General features: G+C 36.9%; 1 long non-coding RNA gene and 1 pseudogene across 1 annotated transcript in view; one reads left to right on the forward strand and one right to left on the reverse strand.

Annotated features, from left to right (window-relative positions):
- Positions 1-1,252: 1,252 nt before the first annotated feature.
- On the reverse strand, positions 1,253-1,724 carry LOC125164782 (60S ribosomal protein L21-like; annotated as a pseudogene).
- Positions 1,725-3,165: 1,441 nt separating this feature from the next.
- LOC125164533 (uncharacterized) overlaps positions 3,166-27,153 on the forward strand; it is an 80,521-nt gene continuing 56,533 nt past the window's right edge. Inside the window, exons 1-2 of the long non-coding RNA XR_007151800.1 lie at positions 3,166-3,299; positions 16,786-16,900. This is a non-coding gene — a long non-coding RNA (uncharacterized LOC125164533). The remainder of the gene's footprint in view (positions 3,300-16,785; positions 16,901-27,153) is intronic.

Raw genomic sequence — 27,153 nt, forward strand, 5'->3', positions numbered from 1 at the left:
TCTCTCACCTTCCTTTTAGAAATGTGATTAAAACAAAATAGTTCAAAGTGTACTGAAACAAGGTTAATGAAAATTTAAATTAAGTTCAATATCTGGGTTTAAATATATCTTTGACATGCAGAACTTTATCACTAAAATACACAATCTTGTAACCAATATGAATATGTGAATAAAATACTAGAAATCTGTATTTTTCATCAATATAGTCCAAATAATCCAACAGAAGATCATTTCAGGCTCAGAATTTTTTAACCTTGAGAGGGAATTTACTACTTATTTGAATAGATAATAATAATATGGAGTAAGTACATTAATAATCTTTTAAAATATATTCTTTCTAAAGTAGTTGAAAAGACATTCCCCTTTTGCAATATACTTTATTATGAAATTTTTATTGATTATTAAATAATAAACCTTAACCCAAAAAAGGCAAGCAACCTCAACTTTTAGGTCCCGCAACTTGAATCAAAACTCAAATGCATATACATGGACAAATTATTTAATCTTTCTAGGGCCACAATTTTCTCATCTGTAAAATAAAGGCATTTATGGTACTTATGTCACAGAGTTATTGAGAGTAAGTGAAATAGCCCATGTAAATATGTATGTACCTGGGGAGGAAAGGTGGCCCCCACCCCTATAATCCCCACCAAGATGTTCATGGCCTTTTATGGTATGCTCCCCTTTAGTGTGGGTGGGAACTGTAACTTGTTTCTCGCCCATGGAGTGTAGCAAAAGTAATGAGGGATGTGATTACATGTATATGATTATATTATATCAGATTATAGCATCCATCTTGAGAGGAGACTCTTCCTTTCTGGATTTGAAGAAGCAAACAGCCACATAGGGAAGGTGCACATCTCAAAGAACTGAATAGTTTGACCTCTGGCCAAACTATTAGGTATGTACAATTAGAATTGTTATGGATATCGAATAGGTTGAACTATTTATTATGAAATATTTCTGTATCTTTGATAATGCTTCCTGTCATTAGACTTTACATGTTCTCATCAGAAGTGAATATTCAGAGATTATAATTATAGGGAAAATTTAGGTTGTCAGTAATTTTTACTCGACATTTAATATTTAAATACATTCTTTCCTAAAAAGCAGTAACTCTCCAATAAATTGTTGGGGGGGGGAATAGGATCAGAATGGCATGAAAAAGATATCACTTGAAATCACTTTCAATCACTTGAAATTTTGTTTTTTTATTTTTTTATACTCTTGAGTGTTTATTTATTTTTTACATTTATCGTGCCATAAATTTATAGGGAATGGGTTCCAACAGCTCAGGCTCCTTTCCATTGATTCTCCCAAAGTGTGCTTTTCGGGGTGGGGCAGGCTGGCACTTCAGTTGAACCCAAGTCCCTTTCTCTTTGGCTTCCTTCTTTTTCTGATCATTTTCCTTCACACATTTCAGGAAGCTCTCTTGGCTCTTTGAGTGCTCAATATGCTCAATACGTACCTTCATTCTCTTGGCAAGAATCTTGCCCTTATTTGTTTACAAGAATGCCAACAAGAATGCCAACAAGAATGCTGGGTAACATTGTAGACTCTTCCAGTTTTGCTATGGTAACATTTGTGGGACACTCCTTTCTGAAAAGTGCCCATGTAGATTCACATGGATGTGGCCAAAGGATTAACTCCATGTTTCTAAAAGGCCTAGAGAACATATAGCAGGTACCTCTCCCTTTTCCCTTTGCGTTGGTCATTTTGGTGAATTACTGGAAATAGTGGTTCTAGCCAAAAGGTAATCATTTGAAAAACTTAAATGTATCCTAAAACAGGGTTTACAGACCTTGAAGTAGTGTATAGTTTTAGTCTGCACTAAAAACTACACGAAACTTACATGTAAGTAGCGAGAAGTCACCTATTCAAACTGCTTGACTCTGAATCCTAGCAATGTAATTGAAACTGAAACACTTCCCAGGGCCACAGAGATAGCAGCCATTAGACTCCAACTCCTGCAGGACCCTTCCTCCTCCCCTTGTCACCTTCTTCCTGCTACCCCCTGCCTTCCCTCAGAAAAAAATCCAAAGAAGGAAAACATTTTTTCTGCATAGCAGTTGGAGAGGCATTGCTTATCTTCTCATAGTAGGGTTTTGTTTTGTTTTGTCCTGGTTCCAGGGGAAAAATGAATGGGTATCTCTCCTTGGGAGAGTAGACACATTGAGGGTAGCACACTAGTAGACTATCTGAAAGAATCGGTGTCTATCTCTGCGCATGAGGCTGAACATTTCCCTTCCCACAACCATCCCCCAACTGACTATCTCCATTCCACCTCAGTTCTCTGCAAAGCTTAGAGACTGACGGCTAAAGTTCTGTTTTGCTCCTGAATCTACTTGATTCCTGGGGCATGATGGCAGAGTGGGTGGCGTGGGTTCACCCTTGTGGATAAAGTGGAATTTTGCAGTGCAAAGCAGCTTCAGACAAGAGCAGAGAGCAATGAAGAAGGAGGAATTGGTGGACAAAGTACATGAACTTAAGGCTGAGTGTAGACAGAAGTTTAGAGGGGCGCCGGGTGGCGCTCGGTTAAGATGCCAACTTCAGCTCAGGTCATGACCTTGCAGTCCATGAGTTTGAGCCCCGTGTTGGAGCCTGGAGCCTGCTTCATATTCTGCGTCTCCTGCACTCTCTGCCCCTCCCCTGCTCGTGCTCTGTCTCTTCGGCTCTCAAAAATAAATCAACATAAGAATTAAAAAAAAAAAGACAGAAATAAAGAAAACTGTTATGGGGGCATACCCTTCTTTGAAAGGACACAAATATTTAAGTGCTTTCCTTCTTGAGACTCAAGGGAAAGTGCAAAATAGGATTTTAATTTCTTTCTCCTTAAGTTGTAACTCTTTTAAATTTACTCTAAACTAGGGGCGCCTGGGTGGCTTGGTCAGTTGAGCATCCAACTTCGGCTCAGGCCATGATCTCAGGGTTTGTGAATTCGAGCCCTGCATCGGGCTCTGTGCTGACAGCTCAGAGCCTGCAGCCTGCTTTGGATTCTGCGTTTCCCTCTCTCTCTGCTCTTCTCCCACTTGTGCCCTGTTTCTCTCTCAAAACATAAACATTAAAAAAAATTAATTTAAAAAAATGTAAAAATAAATTTACTCTAAACTTTCCAGTAAGACATTTGCCTTTCTCTGTATTGACTGTGTTGGTTTTCAGACTGAAAGGAATAGTGTGGGAAGGAAGATGAGAACCTCACACGTGGATGACTGTTTCCTGGGAATTGGGAGAGATACCCTGCTCCATCAGAATCACTACAATTTTAAAATATTAGATTACTACCCCAAATCACAGAGTTGGTGAGTAAAGAACTGGGACCCAAGCCCTTCTAAGTCCACTTCATACTTAACCTATCCATGTTTTTCACTTCAACGTGTTTTTATGGCTGAATTGTGTCCTCTCAAAATTCAGATGTTGAAATTCTAACCCCCAGTACCTGAGAACGTAACTATGTGTGTAAATAGGTCCTTTAAAGAAGTAACTGAGGTAAAATAATGTCATATGGGGAGGCCTAATCCGATATGACTGGCGTCCTTATAAGAAGTAATTAGGGCACCGACACGCACAGGGGAAGGACCATGTAAAGACACTGGGAGAAAATGACCATCTTTAAGCCAAGAGAAGAGACCTCAGAAGAAACTAACTCTCCCGACACTTTGATCTTGGATTTCTAGTCTCCAGATCTGTGAGGAAAACATTTCTCTTCATTTACCTAGTTTGTGGTATTTTATTGTGCCAGCCCTAGGAGATGAATACACATTTTATTTGGGATTACCACTTTTCTGAGACAGAATGAAGAAAACAAAAATATTATGTTGGTAAATTATTTAAAGAATAATATTTACAAAGAAAATTAAATGAAAAAAAATGAAACAAAAACACCAAAATTCAATATTTGCAATATTCACCCTAAGGAGGATTTTTCTAGTTGATTTAGAAATGTGTGGAAATCAGCATTGCAAGGGAAATGCTTAACTGATCTTTGACTATGCCAACTAACAATTGATTTCTTTTCTCCTTTTTCTGTTCTGTGATTAATTTATTTTCCCTCGGAGAGAAAGTGATTTAGCACAAAGATGCATTTTAAACACACAGCAACAGCATTATAAATCTTGATTTAAGCTGGCTCTATAGAATACTCAGCCAGCACTCCAAGTCCTACTTTTACTGAAGCAAGAGGTGTATCAATAGCAGGGTCACACAATATAAAATGGGATCTCAGAATATGTGTCCAATTTATTGGTTTTGTGGCTTTCACACAAACTTGGGGTGAAAATCAGTTTTTTAAACACTGTTAGATTATCCAACACAAAAGGTTTTACTAAAATATATTGCCGTGAAACACCTTTAGATGGACAGACAATGGGCTTTATTCTAGAAATATAACCCAATCCACTATAATCCTGGTTTTAAAAATATGAGTGTTCCAAAAAGACTGATATGTTAGGAAACAAGTAGAACATAACATTAAATTCGTGTTTGCTTATGTGCAATCTGAGTCCAGAAAAAACACTGGACGAACACAGAAAACGAGCTAGCTGAAGTAAAATGAGTAGAAATACACAAACACAAGCACATACACACATCTCTAAACATCTACCAGCTAGCACCATTCACTGCGTGTTATAAACCACACCCATCCCCATCTGGCATTAGAATGTTCTGGCCAATTTCAGATAACCCTCTTCTACCACTTCACAGTAACTCACAAGCTATACGCCTTCCAATGCCCCCTTAAGACGAGCATACTTTGGGTCTTTTTCAGGGTAAAGTGATGAACTTACTATAATATCTATGGATTCCTTAACCATTTAGTATATATAAAACCGTGCTGCCATTTTTCTTATGCTCCTTTTTATGTTTATATGTAACTGACAGTTTTTGAGTGTTATGCCCCTAGCCTCATTTTCCCCATAAGCTCTATAGTTTTGGTAGCATGATTTTGCATAGCGCAGTGAATTTTAAGAACATATATGTCATATTATAGCAGAAATAACCAGACCTTGAATAGACACTGATCCTGCTCTCTGTAAGTCTTTCTCCATTGTTTTGTGCGTTGGCTGGCCCAACCCTCTAGGAGTTTATTCTTTGTCCGTTATCCTCCTCAGCCAAATCTAAAGTAGATACTTGTGGTCTATGCCCTCCTAGAAGACCAACCAGGTTTATTAGCCTGTTTCCTGCCCAAGGGGATGATGTTCCATTGAAAAAAACCAAAAAACAATCCAGTGTACCAGAGTAAGGGAATATGATAGTTTCAGCTATATTATAGATACACTCCTGAGGACAGGGAAGCATGTTCAATTCGAGAAAGGTGAGAAAAAGGTAGCAGGCAGACATAAATATTAATTACTATAGTCACTAAAGCATGAGTGTGTGTCCGACCCAGCATCAGAGCCAACTCTCACTATTTTTTCCTGAGCCTCTTTAAATCCTTGTGACTCTCCTAGAATGTATAAGGATAAGTGATCTCATACATGTAGTGCCCATTCCCCTAAATTTATGCCATCTCATCTCAGCTGGTTCTGTGTTAGGCTTGTCTACTCATACAATTGGACTCTTCAAACTTTGTTAAAGAGGCCAATGGAATTCAAGAAACCCCATTTTCTTCTAAACCATCCTGCTCCTGTAACTGGAGGTCAGGGTATTTTTCTTCACAAATTCCATCTTCAATAACTTGACTTTATTTGCCTCTATACTTTCCTATTCTCATAATTTAATATCTCAGCCAATAATTATGCTTCTCTTATTTTTTTAAACTTTTTAAATGTTTATTCATTTTTGAGAGACAGAGAGGCAGAGCACAAGCAGGACTGGGGCAGAGAGAGAGGGAGACACAGAATCTGAAGCAGGTTCCAGACTCTGAGCTGGCAGCACAGAGCCCGACTCAGGGCTTGAATTAGCGAACTGTGAGATTATCACCTGAGCCAAAGTCAGATGTTTAACCGACTGAGCCACCCAGGCACCCCTATGTTTCTCTTATTAAACCACCAACACCTCAAATTGCAAATTTCTCATCAAAGGAAGATGTTTTGTATTATAGAAAATGAGAATGCCACATTGCCTCATAGAACCTGCTTTAATAGAGGGAAGATCATGAAGTCCTACAACTTATGATCAGATGATCATCTGCATGGAGAGCTCCTCAGAGACCAGATAAGTAATGTCTTTGGGTCAGAGTATCACATTGGGAAGTTCTGACATGGCGAGGAAACTGACAGGTTCAGAGAAAATAAGTGACTTTCTTCAGATGACCCAAATAGTATGAAAGTCTTCAAATCTTGTTTGGGTGCTCTTTCTAATATATTGTAGCATGCTGTCTCATTGAATGGAACTTTAGACCTTGTTTCATATAGGAAGACTCAGAAGAAGCAACCTTACAGCTTTTGGATCCCTAAAAGAGCATCACGACATAGATGTTAGGCTTGAATTCTGTCTTACCAAAAAGATGTGTTGAGGGGCGACTGGATGACTCAGTTGGTTGAGCATCTGACTGTTGATTTTGGCTCAGGTCATGGTCTCATGGTTTGTGAATGCAAACCCTGCATTGGGCTCTGTGCTGGCAGTACAGAGCCTGCTTAGGATTCTCTGTCTCCCCTCTTTCTCTGCCCCTTGCCCGTTCTTTCTCTCTCTCTTTTTTTCTCTCTGCTTCAAAAATAAGTAAATAAACATTTAAAAAAAGGTATGTTACAGTCTTCACTCCAGGCACTTATGAATATGACTTTTTTTGGAAATAGAGTCTTTGTAGATGCAATTAAGATGAAATCATTAAGGGGGGCCCTAATCTAATATGACTGGTGTTTTTATTAAGGAGGTGTTAATACAGGGAAAAGACAGTCATGTGATAACGCAGGCAGTGATTGGAATGATGTATCTACACCAGAAGTTAGGAAAACACCATGGAGGATTCTCCCGTAGGTTTTAGAGACAGCATGAACCCGTCCACACCGTGATTTCAAACTTCTAGCTTCCAGAAACGTGAGACAATCAATTTCTGTTGCTTTAAGCCTCCCTTCCAAGCATCCCCATGGCACTTTGTTATGGCAGCCCTAGGAACCTAATACAACAGCCATTTTCATATTAAAGCGGGCATTGAAACCTGGCACAAGAGGGTTGTAGCAGACATTGTTAGTTACCTAGCCACAGTCCATCTGGTTCCCATCCCTTTTCTTCCTTGCTGAGAGAACACTGAATCAGATCAGACACTGAATATCCGTTGTGTACCTGGCCACTCCTAGTGATTCCATTTCCTTTACAAGTAATTTTTTTTTTCCTGCCACGAGCGCATTTGCAGTACTATCCAATGACTTGTCTGCTGTTGCATTAATCTGCTGTGGGGCTTCTGGGAAGGTTTACTTTGTCTTAGTAAGCAACATAAGACAGATATTACTCTTCTTTGCCTTTGGACATTATAATGTGAGAACAATATCTAATATCTGTGCAGCTTCATCCAGCTTATACGGTTGTTCATGTTGTTCAGCTATGAAGGGAAAACCAAAAAGAATCACAGAGAGAATTCAACCTGGTTTCTGGACAGCCTTAACCCCTGAATCCACCACACCTGTAACTGCCTTATTCTGGGCTTCCTGCTGTGCCACATAGTATCTCTGTTGTTTATTTTTTTATTTAAAAAAACATTTTTTAATGTTTATTTATTTTTGAGACCGAGAGACAGAGCATGAATGGGGGAGGATCAGAGAGAGACGGAGACACAGAATCTGAAGTAGGCTCCACACAGAGCTCGATGCACGGCTCAAACTCACAGACCATGGGATCATGACCTGAGCCGAAGTCAGAAGCTCAACCGACTGAGCCACCCAGGCGCCCCAGTATCTCTGTTGTTTAGTTGGATCTTCTGTTACTTGTTCCTGAAAGCATGCCAGTAGATACATATGTAAAGGCAACAGAAAGTGCTAGATTTTCCATGTTCTCATTCTACTGTTCACAGGCAGGCAGTGCCTAGGGGCCATCTTTCACTGGTGCTCTGCAATTCCAGAGAGTGGCTGTGTTTTCTGCTAGAGGATGCCAGTTGGCTTATAGAAATCAAAATTTCCCCAGTTCAGATTATTTATTTTATGCAAAGTGTACTGGCAAGATTTTTATATTATTTGGTAGAAGGAGCAGCACAGGAAATAATATATTTGGCTTATAACAAATGAGAACATGAAAATACTTAAGGTTTTTCAACAGTTTCTATTCTAGAAACTCCCTTTGTAACCTATAATGGTTTCTGACAATCATTCTCTCTCTATTCTTCAAATCCTTTTCTGATTGCCCACATGATTCTAAACCTAAATACTATAAAAATATCAGTTTGGGGAAAGATCAAAACTTCATTTGACCCCACCATTCGATATATGATTCTCTCTGCAATATCATTACTGAAACCATTTGGTCTTTTTATTTCCCTACCAGTGACAGGAAACTCACTTCAATTTGGGGAAGCCTCCCTATCTTCAGAGAGTTTCGATATATAAAAAGTTCTCTTTTCAAAGTGAAAATACCTCTTCTTGGATATTTTCTAAGTGGTCTTAACTCTACCCACTGGCACCAGAGAAAAGTTTAATCCCTCTTGCATGTGATAGCCCTTATTGTTTGAAGACAGCCACCTAATGAGTCAGTATCTTTTCCCCACTGGACCAATTCTTATCTACAGATAAAAACAAGTCTCCGTTCTTCCAATTGCTTTATGTAAAACCTGCAAATGACTAAGACAACAGGTGTTGTCTGAGCTAATCAGAAATATAGTATATGGTCATATTATTCATAGAATACAGGACCCAGTTAAAAATTTTCCATTTATTACATTTCTCTGAACTCAAACCAGTTTAAAGTAAATTACATTACAAAGAATGACCACCACCACACACACACACACACACACACACACACACACACTTCACTACTATCCTTCCAATGCAGTTGATTAGGGCCATCCTTTTCTTTAGTCATTATAATTTTATTAATGCATTATAATGTTCATTGGAGCTCTTAACTATACTCTCTGCAGCTAAGCTCTCAGGCTCTACTCGAATATTTATATTATGCTCACATTATCCCCATAACATATCATCTTGATGGCTTTGACCCATAGTTCCAACTATTTATTACTTTTTGGATCGTGTGCCAAACACCCACACATTTACAATCTCACATGGTTTTGTTATTTTCCTAACTTTCATACACATCATATACCTAACTTTCATATACATACACTGTATACATATAGAGTGGAGCCAATGTGAGCCTCTTTGTTGGTTTTATCACCCAACTTATGTTGACCCTCCCCTCCAAATGGAAAAATTGCATCTTTGTAATTGACATTGACATTATCTAGTTGACATTACCCAGTTGACATTATCTAGAATTGCCTTTAAATTCCAGGAAGGTTCGAATGATGCCAGTGAGATATGAGGCAGATGGTGGGGGATTGGCAGGAAAGAATGTATCTCAGGTTGTCATCTGACCATGTTGGAATCTGTTGAGCCCTTCTCATGCTCATGACAACTTAGGTCTTGTTACATGCAGGTCCTGCCATATTATAATTTGTTCCCTTCTAAAAGTTCCCTTCAGATCCACTTCTTTTTCTGTGACACACTGGACCCTGCACACAGTTCAAACTGTGGCTCTGTTGCAAATACGGAGCTCGTGGAGTCTGGGGTAAGATTCCATGGAATTTCTATCTGTCTAGACACAAGAGGCAGTTATAGCTACTCTATTGATATCCACTGTATCCAGGAGACGGCACACAGTTCCCCACTGCCATATCTCCCTCCACTCATCCTGGTGGGGCATGAAGTCAGGGCCCAGGCACCATTTATGAGGAATCTACCATCACCAAAACTCACATCGCTATTTCTCACCCAATTCTCCTTCTCCAACCAGAACCTTTATCTTAGATGCCAGAATTCATGTTTTCTGTGTACTTAAACAAATGCATTATCTTGTTAGAATACTGTAAGACCTAAACTTTAAACTCAGGAGCCAATAAAGAATACTTTTTCCCTGTTCTACATTCCTTCCCTACAGCAACGAATACAGGATTACTCACTCAGCTGACTGGGTAGGAGAAAAACTGGAGGTATCAGATGAAAATACTCAGGCTAATATTTCCAAATATTATAGTAACGCCTATCATTTATGACTAATAAATAATGTTACGGAGAACAGAATTGAGAATAGAGATCTGTGGTGTATAACCGGAAACCATCCGTGAAGTCAAAACGATTCCTGAATTTTTACCTATATAAACATTTTTGATATTCAAGAAGTTATTTTTCAAAGATAAAATCTCTCTCTTTGTATATTTGATCAAATAGCTCTAATTCTACCCAGGGAGGGGAGCCTGGGTGGCTAAGTTGGTTAAGTATCGGACTTCTGCCCAGGTCATGATCTCACAGCTTGTGGGTGAGCCCCGTGTCAGGCTCTGTGCTGACCGCTCAGCCTGGAGCCTGCTTTGGATTCTGTGTCTCCCTCTCTCTCTGACCCTCCCCTGCTCATTTTCTGTCTATGTCTCTCAAAAATAAACAAACATTAAAAAAATTTTAATTCTACCCAGGGAGCTACCAAAATATATTCTTTCATGTAATAGCTTTTATTATGTGTGCATCATTTTGCCCTAATATAAGTTCACCAACTTTTAATACTCCTCTTATATTTTCTATGATCTCCAATAATAATAATATGAAGTATTCATAGTAATTTTAAATATTTAAATTTATAATTTACAATAAATATTTCCATAATGATATATGTTCCACTAATTTCTCCTTCTATATTCCTCAGCTGGAAGGCAGTCTTAGTTTGGAGCATCTAGATGCTCTTGGGTAGCCTCTTCCCCAACCCTTGGCTGAACTTAGTTCTTAACCAAGGTTATACTTTATAAACGTCTAACCCTCAGGGCACCTACATCAGAATAATCTAGACTGATCAGTAAAAATGTAGATTTCTGGGTACCATCTGAAACCTAGTGAATCAATATATGGAATGGGCAATGGATTCCAGATATTTGCATTTGTAGGCTGCGTCTTAAGTGATTCTCATACGTACTGTATTTCCATGGAAATGGTCATTCTATCTTTTTTTTCTATTGAAAATAATTCCCTTCTGCAGAAAAGGCAAAAGTAATATTCCATTTAAGAAATATTTCAATGTGAAAAGCAGAGGAAACCATAAACATGGTTGTTCAGTCTCTACATTTCAACAATTAGGTTGAATTGTCCAAGTGAAAAGAAAGGAAAAGAAAAAAGAAAAAAACAAGGATTAGAACACGTGTGTTAACTATAATTCTAGTATTCTGTTTAATCTTTGTTGTCAATACCCACTGGTCCCAAATAGTGTGATTTTTCTTTCCTTTCACTGGAGATCAGAAATCTTTGTGTAGCTTTCCAACTTTTTATAAGAATCACTAGTGTTTCTAGTGTTTCTAGAATCACTAGTGTTTGAGCATCCCTCTAACAATTCACTAATGTTTATTCTTGGTTATACTCCTATAGTTTCTTCTTATAAAATGTTTCTTTAGGGGCAGCCTTCATTCATCCAAAACACATATATTGAGAATCTTTCCTGGACCAAACACAGTTCTGGGTGAAGGGGATATAGCTGTAAATAACAAATACAAAAATTCCTACATTATGAATGAATATAATGGCTTTATAGGTCTGGTCTCCTTTAATTAGTCATGCAAACTACTACTATTTAACTACATTTATACTAAGTATTTTAGCATTTTTTACTTTTGATATACTTAGTTTTCTCCAAGCTTTATGAAATTTGCCTGCCCCAAATTTGGGGAACTTATTTATGTTTTCTACCTAGTGTCCTTCTATCCCTTTCAGTAGTTCCATATCTAAAAAATTCCAAAGAAATGGCCATTTATTTGTTGAAATCTCAAGAGTGAAGAATAACCATAAATGGATGTTATTCCATTTTCTGAGAACAGAATGCTAAGAATTTAGTCATCATTCTAAGAATTTAGAATCAAAGACTAATAAGTTGAAAAGAAAAGATGGAAAAATATTTACCATGGAAACATTAGCCTTAAGAGAAATGGAGTGGCTACATTAATATAAAGCAAAACTGTAAAACAAGAAATATGAAAAGATGAAAGAGACCTATTTCATAATAATAAAAATGGCAATAGGGCAGTATGTCAGGAAGGTATAGCCATTATAAATATATATATATAATATAAATATATATAAATATATATATTATATAAATATATAAATATATATAAATAAATTATATATATTTATATTATATATATAAATTATATATATTATATATATAATTATATAATAAATATATATGTATATATATATACAGAGTCCTAAAATGCATGAAGCAAAAAAATGACAAATTAAAAAGAGGAATATATAATTCGAGTTTACACCTGGAAATTTAATACTCTCTTTTCAGGAAATGGCATAACAACTAGACAGAAAATCAGTAAGGATACACAATCCTTGAACAGCATTATCAACCAGCTTGATCAAACTGACATATATGGAACATATATGGAACATTCTACCCCACAGAAAACAGAATACATTTGTTTTGTGCACATAGAACATTCTCCATTATAGACAATATGTGAGGGCATAAAACAAGCTTAAATACATTTGAAAAGACTGAAATCATGCAATGTAAGTTCTCTGACTACAACTGAATCAAATTAGAAATTGGCAACAGAAAGAAAATTGGAAATACATCAAGTATTGGTAATTAAACAGTACTCTTCTAAATACTTTATAGGCTAAATAAGAAGTCAAAAAGAAAAGGAAAACATAATCAACTGACTGAAAATAAAATATGACATAAAAATTTATTGGATGGAACTAGAGCAGTGATTAGAAAGAAAATTATGGGGGCGCCTGGGTGGCGCAGTTGGTTAAGCATCCGACTTCAGGCAGGTCATGATCTCGCGGTCCGTGAGTTCGAGCCCCGCGTGAGGCTCTGGGCTGATGGCTCGCAGCCTGGAGCCTGTTTCCGATTCTGTGTCTCCCTCTCTCTCTGCCCCTTCCCCGTTCATGCTCTGTCTTTCTCTGTCCCAAAAATAAATTTTAAAAAGTTGAAAAAAAAATTAAAGAAAAAAAAAAGAAAGAAAGAAAATTATGGCTGTGAATGTTTATATAGGAAGGGAAGAAAGATCTAAAACCCATAATCCTGATTCATTCTAAGAACCCAGGAAAAAAAGAGTAAATCTAACCCAAAGTGGCAGAAAGGAAATAAATATCAGACCAGAAATCAATGAAACAGAAAATTTAAAAACTAGGAAAAAAATAAAAACAAAGCTAGGTTTTAAAAATCTAGGGCATATGGTTGGCTCAGTAGGTTAAGTGTCTGACTCTTGATTTCGGCTCAGGTCATGATCTCATGGTTGTGAGATTGAGCCCTGCATTGGGCTCTGTGCTGAGCATGGAACACCTCAAGATTCTCTCTCTCCCTCTCTCTCTGCCCCTCCCCCACTCCCATGTGCACACACTGTCTCTTTCTCAAAATAAATAAACATCAAAAAAATTTACATCTAAAAAACTGATAAACTTTTATGTAAATTGACCAAAAGAGAAATTAAAGGAGCTACAAATTACCAAAAGCAGAAATGAAATAGGAAGCACCACTACAGAGTCTAAAGCAACTAAAGGATTATAATAGAGTATTACAAACAAATTTATGACAACATACTAGACCATTTAGGTAAAATGGATAAATAACTACAAAGACACAAAAAAGATCTTTCAAGTAGAAATAGAAGTTTTGAATAAACATATATGAAATAAGCAAACTGAATTAAGTAATTTAAAATATTTTCACAAAGAAAAACCCAGGTCCAGACGGATTCACTGGTGAATTTTATCAAACATTTAAGGAAAAAAAATGTTAGCCATACACATTTTTTTTTCAGAATATAAAAAAAGAACTATTTTTCAAGTAATATTATTAGGCCATCCACCCTGACACCAAATCCAAAGAAAGATATCACAAGTAAAAAAAAATTACAAATGTGCATCATTAATTTAATGCAAAACACCTTAACAAAATATTAGCAAAGAGTGTTTGCTGCAACATATATAAAGAAGTCCAAGAGGGATTTATTCCAGAAAAGCAAAATTAGCTTAAAATTCAAAATCAGTTAATATAATATACCATATTATAGAATGAAAAATAAAACAAAACTATTGTTTTTATATATAAATCCAAAAAAAATATTTGAAAATATCCAACATAATTTCAAGATAAAAATTCTGAGCAAACTATGAATAGAAAAAAATTTCCACAACTTGATAAGGGATCTATGAAAAATTTGCACCTAAGATCATACATAATAGTGAAAGAATTGATGCTTTTCCCCTAAAGTCAGAAATAAATCAATATGCCCAGTTTCACCACTTATAGTTAGCTGGGTATTTTACATGGTATAACAGGCCAATAAAATGAAATAAAAAATCATTAGAATTTAAAAAGGAAAGGTAAAATTGTCTTCATTCACTGACAATGGGATCTTATATGTAAACACAGAAATAATAATAGAATTAATAAGCAAGATTAGCAAGGTCACAGAATATAAAACCAATGCACAAAAATGCCTTGTATTTCTTTATTTAAGCAATTAATAGTATGAAAACAATATTAAGAAAATGATGACTTTTGCAATAGCATCAAAAAGAATAATATAGGAGTACATTTAATAAAATAAATTCAGAGCCTGTACTCTGAAAATTACAAAAAAAATGTGGAGAAAATTAAAGAAGATATAAATATAAGAGAGACACCCATGTTCATGGATTAGAAAATTTGAAATATTAATATAGCAATTCACCCTAAATTTCATCTGTATTTCAATAAAATCCCTGTTGAAATCCCCATAATATTTTTTTTGGAAAAATTTACAATCTGTCCTAACACATACAAGGTAATGAAAATAACTCAGAATAACTCAAACAATCTTGAAAAAGAAAAACAAAATTGGAGGGCTAAAACTTTGGTACTGGAATAAACATAGACATATAGATCAAAGGAACAGTATTGAGAGTCCAAGAATTAACCCTTATAATATTTATGATCCACTGATTTTCAACAATTTGCCACTATAAACCAATAAGGAAAGGATAGTCTTTGCAACAAAGGGTGCAACCAAGAAACAAATATCAACTTAGACTCTGTGTTGGATAAACCTTAGGATGACCGCCAATATTTCCACTGTATTGTGTCCATGCTTTTGTGTAATCCTCTCTCCTCGAGTGCTGCTGGAACCTATGATTTGTGACTAATAAGAAGTGTCAAAAGTGATGGGATGTCACTCCTTAATTAGGTAATGTTATATGTAGCAGAAGTTATGGGAAATGATGCCTGTAATTACATTGTATTGTGTAAGACTCTCCTAGCAGGCTTGAGTGAGAATCTCCTTGCTAACTTGATGAAGTATTCAGCCATAATGAGGAGGCTTACATGGCAAGGAACTGTGAGTGGTCTCTAAGACCTGGGGTCAGGTTCCAGCAGACATCCAGAAGAAAACCAGTGCCTTTGGTCACATAGCCATAGGAAATGAATTCTGCCAACAACCTGAATGAGGTTGGAAATGCATCTTTCCCTAATTAAGCCTCCAGATAAGAATGTGGCCCGGTTGGCATCTTGATTGTGGCCTTGTGAGATTCTGGGCAGAGAATGCAGCTACCCTGTGCCCAAACTGGCTCCAACAAAACTATGAGACAGTAAGTATGTGTTGTTTTAAGCTCCTAAATTTGTGTTAATCTGTTAGGCAGCAATAGAAAATTAGTAGAGACCCATACTTCATATAATATACAAAAACTAATTCAAAATGGATCAAAGTCCTAAATGCAAGTTTTAACAGTATAAAACTAGAACATCTTTGTGTCCTTTGGTTAGGCAAAGATTACTTACATTTGATATCAAAAGCATGATCCATAAAAGAAAAAGACATAAATTGGGTTCTATCAAAATTTAAACATTTTCTTCCTTAAAATAATTATCAATAAAGTGAAAATATAAGCTAGAATCATAGGGTATATTTACATAATTTTTCTGTTAATGACTTATATTCAGAAATATAAAGTACTCTTATGACTAAGAAGAAAAATAACCATTTTTAAATGGGCAAAATATTTAAATAGGCACTTTACCAAAAAATATGAAGCATATGAAAAGAAATTCGGCATCATTATCCATAGTAAAAGTCAAGATACAATGATACACCACATTATACATTCATATGTACATAACGTAATGGGCATAAAAATGACAAAATGAAATTGTCATAAGGATATGGAAAATCTGGAATCCTTATAAATTAGTGGTATGACTGCTGTAAAATACTACAGCTACTTTAGAAAACAGTATGTCACTTGTTAGTGTTGTTGTTGTTGTTGTTTTAACATTTGTTTATTTTTGAGAGAGAGACACACACACAGAGCATGGGGCAGAAAGAGAGGCTCCAGGCTCTGAGCTGTCGGCACAGAGCCCAACACGGGGCTCAAACCCATGAACCATGAGATCATGACCTGAGCTGAAGTCTGATGCTTAACCAACTGAGCCACCCAGGTGCTCCATTGTTTTTTTAATGTAAACATGCATGGCCATATGAGATATGCAGATTTCAAAATGAGTCCCCCAAGATTTTCTTCCCCAAATCCCCAGGACCGTGAATATAAGGAAATATCACACTTGTTTATGTTAGGTTATGTCTTAGTCAGTTTGGGCTGCTATAAGAAAGAAATACCATAGACTGAAATATCTTGAATAACAGAAATTTATTTGTATTGGTTCTAGAGGCTGGAGAATCCAAATTCAAGCAAGGTATCAGCAGAGTCAGTGCCTGCTGAGATCATTCTTCCTGGTTTGCAGATGAACATTATATCCTCACACGGCAGAGAGAGCACAGAAAGTAAGCTCTCTTGTGTCTCTCATAAGAGCACTAATCCCATCCAGTGGTTCTACCCTTCTGAACTAATTAACTCTTAAAGAATTAACTCTCAACTTCACTTTGGGCTTTAGGGTTTCAACAAATGAATTTTGGGAGTACCCACTAAGTCTACAGCAGGCTATATGTCAAAAGAGATTTTGCAGATATAGTTAAGGTAACTAACCAGTTGACTTTGAAGTTTAAAGGGAAGTTGTACAGGTCCACTCAAGCTAATCACATTAGCACTTTAAAAACAGAGCATTTTTTCCAACTGACGGAATAAGGGAATTTCACAGAGATCTGAAACAAAAGAAGAGTGATATGCCATTTCTGGGTGGAAGATGGAAGGAGCCACCTGATAAAGAATGTTGATTATCTCTAGAACTTGACAGCAATTTCTGGCTCACAGCCAACAAGGAACAGAGACCTCGGTGCTACAACAGAAAGGAACTAAATTTTACCAACAATCTGAATGAGTTTGGATGGAATTCTCCAATCTTCAAGTAGGAGCCCAGCTGACCTTCAGCTTGACTCTAATCTTACGGGACCCTAAGCAGAGAACCCAAGTAAGCCAGTCTAGACTTTTGACCTACCGAACTGTGAGGAAATAAATGACTGCTGTTTCTGGTGATTTTTTATGCAGCAATATAAAAAAAAAGTATGCCACACAACTGGGTAATTCTACTCCTAGTGATCTAGGAGTAGATAAAAACCTATTTCTACACAGACTTGTACGTGAGTGTTCACGGCAGCATTATTTTTAATTGCCAAAATTTGGAAATAATCCAAATTCCCATCAACTGGTGAATAGATAAAATGTGGTGTAATACATACAAAAGAATACTACTCAGCAATAAAAAGAAACAACTACTGATACACAAAATAATATAGATGAACCTCCATATTATGGTACAAAGCTTCCAAGCATTATGCTAAGTGAAAGAAGACAGACACAAAATACTACAAATTGCATGAATCCATTTACATGCAGTTTTGAGAAAGACCAAATTATAAAGACAGGAAGCTGATCAGTGGTTTTCTGAATTTGAGGAAAGAGAAAGGATCGATCGCATACAGGTATGAAGGAAACTTGGGGGGTTATAGAAGAGTTCTAAAATTGAGTTATTGAGATTGTTGCAACACAATTTACTGAAAATCATTGAACTATGCACTTACAAATGGGTTGTTGAATACTATATAAATATAACTTGAATAAAGTTGTAAAACAATGCAAAATAATGTAAAGCTACATAAGAAAAAGAGATGTTCCCACACATTCTCCAGAATAATACTGCTGAATACTGCTCAGAATATGGAACAAATGGAACTTGTATACATAGCTGGTGGGGATATAAATTAGTATATTCACCCACCATTCATGACTCACAGCCCATCTAATCCTGATGACTTCCCAAAGGCCCCACCTCCCGATACCATCACTTTGAGGGGTAGGGTTTCAACATACTAATTTGGTGGGGACACAAACATTCAGTCTATGGTGTGTACCAAAGCTGAATACAAATATACACTATGACTCAGTAATAATATTCCTACATATACACGCAATAGTAATAAGTATTTGCATCAAAAATATAGAAAAATATTCATAACAGTTCTGTTTATAACTAAAAACTGGAAAAACCCATCTATAGTAAATTGGAGAAATATAAATAAATATTCTGAAGAATATTATATATCTATATACTCATATATACACATATATATACGTATATATACGTATATACACACATATATATACATATATATACACATATATACGTGTATATACGTACATATACATGTGTGTGTGTGTGTGTATATATATAAATATATATATATATATATATATATATGGAATACTACCCAGCAATGAAAAAAATAGGTATCATTCAACAACTTAAATGAATCTAACAGACGTAATGTTGAACAAAAGAAACTATGTACAAGACAGTATATACTGCGTGATTCACTTAACATGAAGTTTTCAAACAGACAAATCTAATCTGTGGGTATAGTAGTCAGAATAACATGTACCTTTCCAAGAGGAGATAGTCTGAGAAGAGGCAGGAGGGAGGCTTCTGCCTTCAGCAATGCTTGATGTTTTCTGTATTTTACCTGGGAGATGATTACACAGGTGTATACATTTCATACACCAGTGTAATCATTGAAAGTTCATTCACCATCATATTAAAAATTTGGCACTTTATTGTATGCAAGTTGTATGTCAATAATTGACAAAAATTGTATCTCTTTTAGATCCTAGTAAAGAACAGGTCAAAATACATTTTTTCCGGGGTGAATAAATGAAATGAGTTATAAGGCTGAACTCCAGTGTGATAGAATGAAGTAAGCATGGACCTTGGAATGACACAGGTTAAGTCTACACTTTTGCTCTAATACATATGGTGTGACCTTGTATAAATCACCTTTCTGGGCCCAAGTTCCTCATCTCCAATTTATATCTGCCCAATAGGGCTGATAGGACTGTGAAATGAGACAACAATCATAAGGCTTAGCAAAGAGCTTGACATAGCAGATTTCTCAATCAGTGATCTCTAGTAGTGTTATTAATCCGGTTGCTTCCAAAGAACAGATTGTGCTCAAATAAATTAGAATGCATTTATTTAAGTTTTTATATTTTAAGGTGCCTTTTCTGAAAAAGTTACATACACACACAGTTTTAGAATGACAAAAAGATTATAGGGTATACAGTGAAAAATAAGCCATTCTCTTTTCCTTTGCCTTTGCCTGAAAATTCTCCTTAGGAGCACCCACAATATAAACTTTCAGAAATATTAAATGAATATAACAGAATATATGTAAATCCTTCTATTTAGCACAAATTATACCCACTGCTCTACACCTCTTTTTTTTTCACTTAATTTTATATCTCAAGGATCACTGCATATCAATGTTTTGGGGTTTTGACAGGATCTAATAAAGAGCATGACTCTTCCTCACCAGACTTCTGAACCAATTGAGATGTGACAAGAGTCACCAGATGGAGAACACAAGAACCAGGTTTAACGCTGATGAAAAACACAAGGACTTAGCTTAATGTGAGACCCAAAAGGGCTTTCTAATAACTTCTTCCCCAACAGAGACCTTGGAACAGCTGACCTGAGAGAATGTTGCCTTGGAAGAGCAGACACAGCCCACAAAGTGCCCTCCCTCTGAGTGGAGGTAAAAGGACTAAACCAGTTGCTTTTAGGGGGGTTGGGTGAGTCCATTTTATTTCCTTCTGTTGACAATGCTATCGTGAATATCCTTGATCATCAATACATTCTTAGATATGGAAACAAAGATTATTTGCTTGTTAAATTTTGGTAGGTATTACCAAATTACTCAGTTTGAGCAAAGCATTGAAATGTCACCTAATGTGATTTCGCCTTCATTAAGTCACCAAAATGTGGTGCTAGTGTCCTGCGGGCCACAAGGCGGGATTGGAAACTATGCATCTCTACTCTCAATTCAGTACTTCATATCCCTAATGGAAACATGCTTCCAGAACAGGAAAGTGGCAGTACTCCTTGGCACTCCCAGCCAGAGGGACATCATAAGGCTTCTGAGACATCACTTCCCAGACCTATCCACTTTCAGGCACCTCATCTACCCAGCACCCAACAATCTTTTGCATAAAAGCAGCATTTTGCTTATAGACCCAAACACAGGATTCTAAATCTGGCAAATGTAACCAAAAGGGGAATGAAGGTCCTAAGAACAGCAGTGGCTCACGAGTAAAAACACACTATTTATTCCTCTGCAGCAACAATTGTAGAAATTCTGTTTTGTGAAAGTTTGCTGAGTCTTTGGTTTCTTTTCAAGATACAACACATTTTTTAAATAAAAATTTGAAAAGAAAACTGTTGCAAACGTGTGAGGCATGAAGCAAGCTAGATTTGACTTTGGAAATAATGGTTCTCATAACATTGCAACAAAGGTGGTATTTGGGGATAAGATAAATATGGAAAATATGGTAGATTATTTTGTATAAATGATATGCACTGTAAAGTTCATACCTTTCTAGGACTAGCCTGTTTATTGAAAAATTAATTATGAGACATAATAATCAATCATTCTAACTTTTATTTATACTAGAAATGCTATGCACAAGTGAGCTAGAAACAAAACAGTATTTGGAAAGCAGAGGCAGTCATAATATGAAAAAAATGAGTTTAATGTTTAGCGGGACTTCAATAAGAAAAAGGTTCATTCTGGAATTGCCACTTACACTGGGGTAATCTGGAATTAAAGTTGGTCTAATTGATTCCTAGGGTTAGGCAACCCTACAACACTCTATTATTCCTGCATTTCATTTTCCACTAAGTAGATCTAGCCAGATAATCTTCCATTGCTATTTATTTATTTGCTTATATATTTATACGCTCACGAAATATATATTGCTTCAGCTCCAACTAAGTACAAGGAGGGTCCTAAGTTCTAGGGATGAAATGGGAAGCTTGAATAAGCATAGCCCTTTGCATTATGGGACTTACCATCTACTAGAACAGAGACATGCTTTAAAAGTCACAGAAGTGAATGCATACATGCAATCTTTATTTAATACTATGAAAAATAAAGTGTGAAAGGGTAAGAAAAGATATGACATTGTGACTTGCTAGGAAGTGTCATTTGAGCCAGAACCTAAAGGATGAGTGAATTTTAACTTGATGAAGAAATCCCAAAGCCAAAGGAATGTCATTAAGACTCAGAAGATCATCAAGACTGACCACAGAGAACAGGAGGGCAGATAGGTGTGGAATAACCAGAATGGTCATGGAGGGCAGACTAACAGCCTTGTATGCTATTTTGTGAGGTTTGCTCTTCATAAGAGCAAAGGAAAATTCTAACAGGGTTTTAAGCAGAGAGATGATGACATGATTGCTCTTTAAAATCATCACTCTGGGTATAGAGTTCTGAAGTGGGAATTTGAGTGACATAATGGAGGCCGCTGGGAACAGATTGTCACAGTATCTCAGGGCAGTTACACCAGTAGTTTGAAAGGGAAGGCTGCAAACAGAAATGGAAAGAATGGTACACACCTGAGAGATATTTTGAGGTAAAATTGATAGGACTTGTTAAGTTACTAGATGTGTGGGGTAGGGGAGAATGTCATGCCTGCCTGGATATGAAACTGGATAGATGGGCAAAGAATAGGTTGAGAATTTGGATATTGGGCTTGTCACCTTGGAAGTGCTCTTTTGGCATTTTTCTTGTTGATATGTATGATTTACTTGGTTTTTATCTTTCAACGTTTATTTATTTTTGGAACAGAGAGAGACAGAGCATGAATGGGGGAGGGGCAGAGAGAGAGGGAGACACAGAATCGGAAACAGGCTCCAGACTCTGAGCCATCAGCCCAGAGCCCGACGCGGGGCTAGAACTCACGGACCATGAGATCGTGACCTGGCTGAAGTCAGACGCTTAACCGACTGCGCCACCCAGGTGCCCCGGTTTTTATCTTTCTTTAAGAGACAGTCTAGTAATTCCTTTGAGGTGAAGATGTCAGAAGGTTCTAAATCCAATGTGTAATTCTTCAGTGCTCTTGAGCAAGGCTATATGCCATAAATGTCAAAAGCCCATGGGAAGGGAAGACTTCTGAGGCCAAATATCTATAGATTCATGGCAACAGCAGTGATGGTGGGACTCCTCAACTGATAATACCTGGCAGTTTGGGAGAAAAAACGACAGGTAGAACCGAAGAAGGATCACAATAAGAGAATTATTTGGCCTAAATTATAAAAGCCTAGATCAAAATGAGACACCATGGTCAAATGTACGTTTTGATCCAAACTTTCCTTAAAGTTATGCCTGTGGTACCACAAATTTTGCACTATTGCAAGCAACATTTTGAAAGTAAGAGTGTTTCTGTTAGTTATCCCATGACCCTGAGTGACACGGTGTATGAAAGCATCAAAGTAACCTTCAAAAGCATGGAGGTTAAAGAACACCCTACTAAAGAATAAATGGGTCAACCAGGCAATTAGAGAAGAATTTAAAAAAATATATGGAAACAAATGAAAATGAAAATACAACAATCCAAACGCTTTGGGATGCAGCAAAGGCAGTCCTGAGAGGAAAATACATTGCAATCCAGGCCTACCTCAAGAAACAAGAAAAAGCCCAAATACAAAATCTAACAGCACACCTGAAGGAAATAGAAGCAGAACAGCAAAGACAGCCTAAATCCAGCAGCAGAAGAGAAATAATAAAGATCAGAGCAGAAACAAACAATATAGAATCTAAAAAAACTGTAGAGCAGATCAACGAAACCAAGAGTTGGTTTTTTGAAAAAATAAACAAAATTGATAAACCTCTAGCCAGGCTTCTCAAAAAGAAAAGGGAGATGACCCAAATAGATAAAATCATGAATGAAAATGGACTTATTACAACCAATCCCTCAGAGATACAAGCAATTATCAGGGAATACTATGAACAATTATATACCAACAAACTGGACAACCTGGAAGAAATGGACAAATTCCTAAACATCCACACGCTTCCAAAACTCAATCAGAAGGAAATGGAAAGCTTGAACAGACCCATAACGAGCGAAGAAATTGAATCAGTCATCAAAAATCTCCCAACAAATAAGAGTCCAGGACCAGATGGCTTCCCAGGGGAGTTCTACCAGATGTTTAAAGCAGAGATAATACCTATCTTTCTCAAGCTATTCCAAAAAATAGAAAGGGAAGGAAAACTTCCAGACTCATTTTATGAAGCCAGTATTACTTTGATTCCTAAACTAGACACAGACCCAGTAAAAAAAGAGAACTACAGGCCAATATCCCTGATGAATATGGATGCAAACATTCTCAATAAGATACTAGCAAATCGAATTCAACAGCATATAAAAAGAATTATTCACCATGATCAAGTGGGATTCATTCCTGGGACACAGGGCTGGTTCAACATTCGCAAATCAATCAATGTGATACATCACATTAATAAAAGAAAAGGTAAGAACCATATGATCCTGTCAATCGATGCAGAAAAGGCCTTTGACAAAATTCAGCAACCTTTCTTAATAAAAACCCTCGAGAAAGTCGGGATAGAAGGAACATACTTAAAGATCATAAAAGCCATTTATGAAAAGCCCACAGCTAACATCATCCTCAATGGGGAAAAACTGAGAGCTTTTTCCCTAAGAGCAGGGACACGACAGGGATGTCCACTCTCACCGCTGTTGTTTAACATAGTGTTGGCAGTTCTAGCATCAGCAATCAGACAACAAAAGGAAATCAAAGGCATCAAAATTGGCAAAGATGAAGTCAAGCTTTCACTTTTTGCAGATGACATGATATTATACATGGAAAATCCGATAGACTCCACCAGAAGTCTGCTAGAACTGATACATGAATTCAGCAAAGTTGCAGGATACAAAATCAATGTACAGAAATCAGTTGCATTCTTATACACTAATAATGAAGCAACAGAAAGACAAAAAGAAACTGATCCTATTCACAATTGCACCAAGAAGCATAAAATACCTAGGAATAAATCTAACCAAAGATGTAAAAGATCTGTATGCTGAAAACTATAGAAAGCTTATGAAGGAAATTGAAGAAGATACAAAGAAATGGAAAAACATTCCGTGCTCATGGATTGGAAGAATAAATATTGTCAAAATGTCAATACTACCCAAAGGTATCTACACATTCAATGCAATCCCAATCAAAATTGCACCAACATTCTTCTCGAAACTAGTTCAAGCAATCCTAAAATTCATATGGAACCACAAAAGGCCCCGAATAGCCAAAATAATTTTGAAGAAGACCAAAGCAGGAGGCATCACAATCCCAGACTTTAGCCTCTACTACAAAGCTGTAATCATCAAGACAGCATGGTATTGGCATAAAAACAGACACATAGACCAATGGAATAGAATAGAAACCCCAGAACTAGACCCACAAACGTATGGCCAACTAATCTTTGACAATGCAGGAAAGAACATCCAATGGAAAAAAGACAGTCTCTTTAACAAATGGTGCTGGGAGAACTGGACAGCAACATGCAGAAGATTGAAACTAGACCACTTTCTCACACCATTCACAAAAATAAACTCAAAATGGATAAAGGACTTGAATGTGAGACAGGAAACCATCAAAACCCTACAGGAGAAACCAGGAAAAGACCTCTCTGACCTCAGCCATAGCAATTTCTTGCTTGACACATCCCCAAAGGCAAGGGAATTAAAAGCAAAAATGAACTACTGGGACCTTATGAAGATAAAAAGCTTCTGCACAGCAAAGGAAACAACCAACAAAACTAAAAGGCAACCAATGGAATGGCAAAAGATATTTGCAAATGACATATCGGACAAAGGGCTAGTATCCAAAATCTATAAAGAGCTCACCAAACTCCACACCCGAAAAACAAATAACCCAGTGAAGAAATGGGCAGAAAACATGAATAGACACTTCTCTAAAGAAGACATCTGGATGGCCAACAGGCACATGAAAAGATGCTCAACGTCGCTCCTCATCAGGGAAATACAAATCAAAACCACACTCAGATATCACCTCACGCCAGTCAGAGTGGCCAAAATGAACAAATCAGGAGACTATAGATGCTGGAGAGGATGTGGAGAAACGGGAACCCTCTTGCACTGTTGGTGGGAACCCAATGCAAATTGGTGCAGCCACTCTGGAAAGCAGTGTGGAGGCTTCTCAAAAAATTAAAAATAGACCTATCCTATGACCCAGCAATAGCACTGCTAGGAATTTACCCAAGGGATACAGGAGTACTGATGCATAGGGGCACTTGTACCCCAATGCTTATAGCAGCACTCTCAACAATAGCTCAATTGTGGAAAGAGCCTAAATGTCCATCAACTGATGAATGGAGAAAAAAAATTGTGGTTTATATACACAATGGAGTACTACGTGGCAATGAGAAAGAATGAAATATGGCCCTTTGTAGCAACATGGATGGAACTGGAGAGTGTGATGCTAAGTGAAATAAGCCATACAGAGAAAGACAGATACCATATGGTTTCACTCTTATGTGGATCCTGAGAAACTTAACAGAAACCCATGGGGGAGGGGAAGGAAAAAAAAAGAGGTTAGAGTGGAAGAGAGCCAAAGCATAAGAGACTCTTAAAAACTGAGAACAAACTGAGGGTTGATGGGGGGTGGGAGGGAAGGGAGGGTGGGTGATGGGTTTTGAGGAAGGCACCTTTTGGGCTGAGCATTGGGTGTTGTATGGAAACCAATTTGACAATAAACTTCATATATTGAAGAAAAAAAAAAAGAAAGCATCAAAGTAGGTACACATCCACTTTTGTAACATAGCCTTAGAAGCTATCAGCACTTTAATTATCTAATACCTTCAATTAATGCATAAAGACTTTTAGAAACCTCATTGCTATGACCAAGTTAAATAAATCAATGATATAATGGGAGAATGCGATTTTTCTTCAATTGGAAATGAATTTTTTTTTTCATTTTTTAAAATTTAAATTCAAGTTCGTTAACTGACAGTGTAGTGTTGGTTTCAGGAGTAGAATTTAATGATTCATCACTTACATATAACACCCAGTGCTCATCCCAGCAAGTGCCTTACTTAATGCTCATCACCCATTTAGCCCATCCCCCCAACTCCCTACACCAACCCTCAATTTGTTCTCTATTATTAAGTCTCTTATGGCCTACCTCCCTCACTGTTTTTATCTTATCTTATTTTTTATTTTTCCTTCCTTTCCCCTATGTTCATATGTTCACCTCATTTTTTCTTAAATTCCACATATGAGTGAAATCATATGGTATTTGTCTTTCTCTGACTGACATTTCTTAGCATAGTATACTCTGGTTCCATTCACATTGTTGCAATTCATTCTTTTTGATGAATAATATTCCATTATATATATATGTATATAATTATAGATATAATTATGTATTTAATGATACATATATACATCTTTAAAATTTTTTTCTTTAATGTTTATTTATATTTGAGAGAGAGAGAAAATTAGAGCGTAAGTGAGGGAGGGGCAGACAGAGATGGAGACAGAACCTGAAGAAGGCTCCAGGCTCTGAGCTGTCAGCACAGAGCCTGACGCAGGGCTCGAACTCACGAGGGGAGATCATGACCTGAGCCGAAGTCGGACGCCTAACTGAGCCACCCAGGCACCCCTTCTTTATCCCATTCACCAGTTGATGGACACTTGGCTCTTTCCATAATTTGGCTATTGTTGATTAATGCTGCTATAAGCATTGGGATGCATGTGCCCCTTC

The sequence above is a fragment of the Prionailurus viverrinus genome, chromosome B1 (assembly GCF_022837055.1).
Source record: "Prionailurus viverrinus isolate Anna chromosome B1, UM_Priviv_1.0, whole genome shotgun sequence".
In the NCBI taxonomy this organism is placed as follows: Eukaryota; Metazoa; Chordata; class Mammalia; order Carnivora; family Felidae; genus Prionailurus; species Prionailurus viverrinus.